Source organism: Mustela nivalis (genome assembly GCF_964662115.1).
Source record: "Mustela nivalis genome assembly, chromosome: 1".
In the NCBI taxonomy this organism is placed as follows: domain Eukaryota; kingdom Metazoa; phylum Chordata; class Mammalia; order Carnivora; family Mustelidae; genus Mustela; species Mustela nivalis.
This window is the reverse complement of record NC_139020.1, coordinates 112,590,264-112,596,293: the sequence shown is the minus strand read 5'-3', so window position 1 is coordinate 112,596,293 and position 6,030 is coordinate 112,590,264. Positions and strand designations below refer to the sequence as shown.

At 49.2% G+C, this 6,030-nt stretch overlaps 1 long non-coding RNA gene across 1 annotated transcript; it reads left to right on the top strand.

Annotated features, from left to right (window-relative positions):
• The first annotated feature begins 3,225 nt into the window (after window positions 1-3,225).
• Window positions 3,226-5,751, top strand: LOC309846213. Its single transcript, XR_014301793.1, has 2 exons — window positions 3,226-3,407; window positions 4,980-5,751. It is a non-coding gene; the product is annotated as an uncharacterized lncRNA (long non-coding RNA).
• Window positions 5,752-6,030: the final 279 nt, after the last annotated feature.

Here is a 6,030-nt window from a genome sequence, read left to right as displayed (position 1 = left end):
TCTTTGGGAATGTGAGGGAGAGAAATAATCAGCTTCAATTTGTTAAGAACCATTTATCATGAATGCTTGAAAGCTATGACTGTTTTAGATCTTTTCTCCGGTATAACTAAGTTATTGCACATACATCATGGAAGGTTTCGAGACTCCCAGGCTCTGCAGACGGCCCCCAACCCCGGAGGCCAGATATCTCCATTTCTTATAACATACTCGGGCAAAGACAGAGTGTCATTCTTACATTTGGCTAGGTAGTATTTCTTTTTAAAAGAAATTATTGTGCTGTTTAATGTTAGGTCCTTAATACTTTGGAGCACTTCAAATCCTAATAGCAGGTTGAATTATCACTGCTTTGCAGCCACAGAAGATAAAGAAAGCTTAAAAAAATAAAATAAAATGGGCAGGTGCGTGTTCTGTCTTCAGTTCAAGGTGGAAGCCGGAAGTGAAGTCCCTTGACTATCACACTGACAGCTTGAGCCCTTCCTAGCACGGCTCTGTATACTGAAATTATTATGGAGGAAAACTCAGCCAAGACTCTCCTCTCTCAGAGACTCAGCTCCCCTGCCTCCAAAGCAGAAAATCAGAGTAGCTGAGATAGAGCAGCAGCTTGGTTTGAATAAATAATTTCATTTCCTGGATAATTATTTTCCGTATAAAGTAGGATCCCATCTCCGGAAGATTTATGCCACGTCCCCTGAATTCCTGGAAAATGTACATGGGAAGTGTGAAAAAGAGTATTGGTACAGTAATCTACACCAGGATTATTTATTTAATAAGCCTTGATGGATGGTTTCATCTGCATTGTCTTTTAGGTGAGCCAAATAGGGTTCAGGCTGGACCACTGGTGTTACAGAGTAGAAAAGGGTCAATTTGACTCCCAGTCCATAAATTGGAAGATATGAATGCTCAGTGAGAAGAAAAAGGAAAAAGTGTGGAACAGTGGATATAGTATATGCCATTAGTATTTAAAAGAAAAAAGTATATGAATACACACATATTTACTCATATTAATGGCATGACAGATATATTTGATAGCACCGGTTTCTAAGAAAGGGTAAGAAAAAAAGATTTGAAAAATAAGAAAGGATAAGAGGTGGTGGGAGGAAGGGGTAGGGGGAAGAATTCCACTTTAGATATTTTGTAACTTTTGGATTTTAAACCATGAGAACATATTACCTATTTGTAAAAGAATACATAACATTTCACTAAAAGCACAATGTGACCCCTGAATGGTTCAGAGGCCTGAAAGTTGGGAAGCAGGACGAAGAGGGGACTGGCTCAGCCAGGCCAGCTGATAGTGGTGATGTCCCCTGACCCCAGCATGGGTTCCTCCTGCTACCCTGAGTACTCTAATGAGGTAAGGTCCAGGAGTCAAGGCTCTGGCTAGTTCTTCATGCAAGCAAAGAAGTAGTCACATTGGTTACTAGCTGGCATGTAATGCTTTACAAGCAAAGCGACAAGAATGCTTTTGTCCCCATCTGGAAACCTTGCTGTAGAAGGAATCAGATCAACCAGAGGGCGATCCAGAAGCCGACCGGGTTGGGCTACAGCCTGGACGCGTGTTCGGGAAGGGAGAGTTGAAGGCATCAGCATGCAGCCTTGGGACCAGAGGGTTTGCAGAGCACCCCTGTCTCCAGCCATCTGAAGGGAAGCCAGAAGACCAGCTAGATGAGAGACCGCAGGCAGTCTGTGCATGTGGGGGCAAGCTACCCACCTCTCTGAGCTGCATTTCCCCTCTGTGTTGAGGAGACAGTAACACTTATAGCAATAGTACCTAGGGTTTTCTCATTCAAGAAATAACAAGGCAAGATATCTAGCACATAGTAGACACCCTGCAGAGCCCCACCTGTATCACACATTTCCTGTCCGAGCAAATAAGGTGTCCTGCATGGCTCCAGTGGGCAAAATCTGCGGGAAAAGGGACTCGGACTCCTTTAAGAAAGTCTTTGCCCTGGGACTGTCAGAGGAGAAAGCAGATCTTTCTTAATGGGCATCCCGGACATAGGGGTGCTTTGAGGAAGAAGCTGAAGGCTCTGCCTCGGCTGTCTCTCTGGCTGCCACAGAAGAAGCAGGATCAGAGCACCCCAGGCTTGTCCTCCTCAGGCTCCTCTCCTCTCCTGTCCCTCCTCCAGCCAGCCTGTTCCCAGAAAGGCTCAATTAAGAAGGCATTTTCAGACCTCTCTGTGGCTGGCACCACCACATTTTTTACATTCCCTGCTTCTGCTGCCTTTGGAGCTGTGAGGTGTGTGTGTGTGTGTGTGTGTGTGTGTGTGTGTGTGTGTGACCTACCTCAGGAGACAAGGACAGGAGCCCTGTGACCCAGACTAAGAGGGATTTTCTCCTTTGACCTCATGATTCCCACTGGTAGAATTTTCTCCAGGTCCCAGTGCTATCTAAGAGAGATAGGAGTGCCTTCTTCAACAATGTTCTTAATTGTGCCTTGACACTCTGGGATTTCTGAGCAGACTCTGTTGGGGGTTCGTGGGGGATTTCAGGATGAATAGGGTCTGGCCCCTGGCCTGGGGTAACCACAGTCAAGCGGGGGTGACACAGACTGAAGCACGTCAGTCTCCTCCCTGGAGAGCTGTGACAGAAGCCGCACGCAGGAAGCTGAGTACCACGGGGCCCCAAGGAGCTGCTGGTGATGAATTCTGACATGAGGCTCATAGGTCCGCCAAGGCTTCGCACAATCCATGAGGCTGAAACTGGGGTTCACAGCTGAGTCAGAGGCTGGGAGCGGGAAGACGGACACGATTTCGGAGCACTCGTTGGCTTCGTTTCTGGCCTGCGAATCCTTTTGTTCTCCTGGGTTTTCACACCAGTGAAAGCGGTTCCCCTTTCTGGGTGTGACCTGCCCTGGCTCCAGACACCCCTCTGGGTGGGGCCTGGCAGGAAGGGCTTCTCTGGCCTCCAGAGCGGGAGCTGGCCGGACCCTGCCCAGATCCTGCCCAGATCCTCCCCACACCCCAGGGACCTGCTGCCCCACCCCCCCCTTCCTTTTCCTCTTTCCCCCTCCAGTGCCCCGTCTGGGGAAACTTATCCAAGTTCCAAGCAGTAAATTTAAGGCCTTGGCAGCCCTCCCACAGATGACTCCCAAATTATCCCATTCCGAGGGTGGGGGTAGGGAGGCCAGGAGTTCAGGCTGGAGGGCTGGGCCCCGCCGTCCGAGAGCTGCGGGCGCCATCTGCTGGTGGAATCGGGCAGCCTGCCTGGAATGGGAGGCCAGGGACAAGCCAGCCGGGCAGGAAGAGAGGGGAGGGGGACAAGCCCAGGCTCTGACAGGGAAGAGAATTCACTGTTTAACAGCCATCAGACAGAAGGAGAGCAAGGGGGTGTGCTTGCGCCTGCACGTGTGTGAGCCCGAGTTTGTGCCTTTGCAGATTCATCCGCGTTGACCGCCCGCCCGCGAGGCTGTGAGTCTTTGGGAGGGTGTGCTGGGATGGTGTGCGTGCTTCTGTTATTGTTCCATAGGGTGAGTCTATGGGACGGTCTCCAGAGGGAAAAGACAGTAAATAAAAAGGTAATCAGGCCCAGATGTATCCCTCCCAGGGAAGTTCCAGATGTCCTCTCCTTAATCCTCAGCCCAAACATGGGTGATGTGTGAGACTCAGTTGATTGCATTTTTAGTTGGGGAGAGTGAGACGCTGCCAAGTGATCAGGGCTACAAGCATCGTGGCCTGAGGACAAAGATCCTAGAGGTCATTCAGCCCATCCTCACCATTTGCAGAATAAAAACCATGCATTCAGTGAGGCAAACGCAAAAGAGAGATCAGCTTAGATTACCTGGAGAGTCTCCAGCCCTGAGTTCGGATGGACCAACCACTTTCCACCCAACGCGGTCCTGGTGCCAGGAGGATCCTGGGCAGCAGCTCCCCTGCCCTGACTCTAATCCACCTCTTTTCTATTTACCCTCCTGAAGGAATTTCCTAACCCATAAATCGAGAGATTTATTATTTCCTGCGGCTCCTTTAGTTGGAAAATGTGGCTTTACAGTTCCAAACTCAGAACCACACTGGGATCACAGCTCTCAAGTGGGAGCAGACGTTCTCCTGGCTGGTGGTCGGCAGGACACCAGCCTGCCATTACCCACGGAGGGGCCACCAAGGACACGGCTGACCTTTCCTGGCTCCCAACAAAGACTGCTGGAATAACCAGAAGTTTCTCTCTGCAGGTTGTAAGAGCAGCCCTACGTCCCAGGAGAATTGAAGGGCTTAGTCCCTCTCCTCACCCCACCTGGAAGAAAGAGGGGCTGGGCTCTCCCTGTCTGTTCTCTAAAACCTCTGACTCTAGTCTTTTCTCCCCACTGTGAAGAAAATCTTCCTGAAACAGCTCAGCCTGATAGCCTGGCAGCCAGGGCCCCCTTTTTGCCTGTAGAATAAAACCAAACGCTTTATAGGGTCACAAAGCCCCGTAAGACATGACCCCCACCTTTCTCTATCACTGAGCTTTCTTGCCGTGTTTTCGTGCCTGCACTGAATACCAGCCACATGGTTCTTCCCTGTCATCGGTCCCTGCCTCTACCACCCGCCCCCCATGCCGAGCTTCTCTGCGCTTACCCTGGCCCTGCTGTCTTCCCCTGCTTCTTGCCACCTCATATGTTCTTTCTTCTCCCTCCACATGGTGATATTTTGTTTTCCAAAGGCTGATTTCAAAGGTCACCTCCTCCTGGAAGCCTTCGGGGATCTCCTCCTTAACTAAAAAGAATCTCCTTTGAGTCTACCAGTCTGTACTTGGTTATACCCTTGCAGGTTCTTGTAGACTGCTTTATTTTATAGCCCCACGCTCCCATGGATTACAGCCCCTCATAGATTTCGAGCACCTTGAAGGCAGAAGCAGCATGGAGTTCTCCTGTATCTTTTTCCTCACTCCTTTCCACACTCCAGTGACACTGTCCCCAGCAGTAAGGATGCTTTTAGGGAACCTTGTAAGTGATATTCAGACAACCCACTATTTTGACTTTTCCAATCTCTGCTATGCTTCCTTAGGACAAAGGAACCTGGAAGAGCAACATACTTAAGGGAAAACAGACAAACTCTTCACCACGGTCATCCTTCTCAGGAGAGAGCATGGCCCGGAGTTCCAGTGGGTAGGGAACGGCTGTGCTACGGATTCACCAGCTCCCGACGTGTCTACTCCAGACTCAGGATCGGCAGGGAGGCCTCATTCCAGAGCTGAGGAGCTGCACTGAGAAGAAAGGAACCTGAACCCTCAGAATTCACACCTGGAGAACTCTAGAAGGAAATCTCAATCCCCAGCACCCTCCATAGCTGACAGAGAGTGAAGGTCTTCTTACAGCACTGGTCTAGAGATGGGAGTCAAAGTTTTGAGGCCTGGCTATGCTGTGACCAACTCTCAGCCTCAAGCTACTTCCTCCCCCATCTGCACGGGGTGGAGCTCATCATGAAGACCTCTGGGAGACCAGCACCCTGACATCACAAGGACACACATCAGGCAAGCAGCCCTTCATTTGAAAACCTTTGTGCATTTGGTCTTCAAAATGAAGCCATCCAGAGCGTGTACATATCCGTTTCAGTCATCCATAGTTCTCATTAAGAATGTCCAAGGGGCGCCTGTGTGGCTCAGTGGGTTAAAGCCTCTGCCTTCAGCTTGGGTCATGGTCCCGGGGTCCTGGGATCAAGCCCGACATTGGACTCTGTGTTCTGTGGGGAGCCTGCTTCCTACTCTCTCTCTCTGCTTACACCTCTGCCTGCTTGTGATCTCTGTCAAATAAATAAATCTAAAAAAAAAACAAAAAAAAGAATGTCCAACCAATAAATCACTTATGGCCTGACCCTTTGAGATTATTATTAGTTGCCATTTCATAGGTATGAAAAGTGAGATGGGAAAAGAACACACATATTCAGCACCAAGATTTCATTTCCCTTAAATAATTTGTTATTTTTTCTGATTCTTAGAGTGACACATATTTATTATAAGTGAATGTTGGAAATATAGAGAAGTTCACAGAGGAAAATAAATCTGCTAGAATCCTACCCCCACCAAGGATCTCTGTGAACCCTTTGGTAGAGTTCCTTC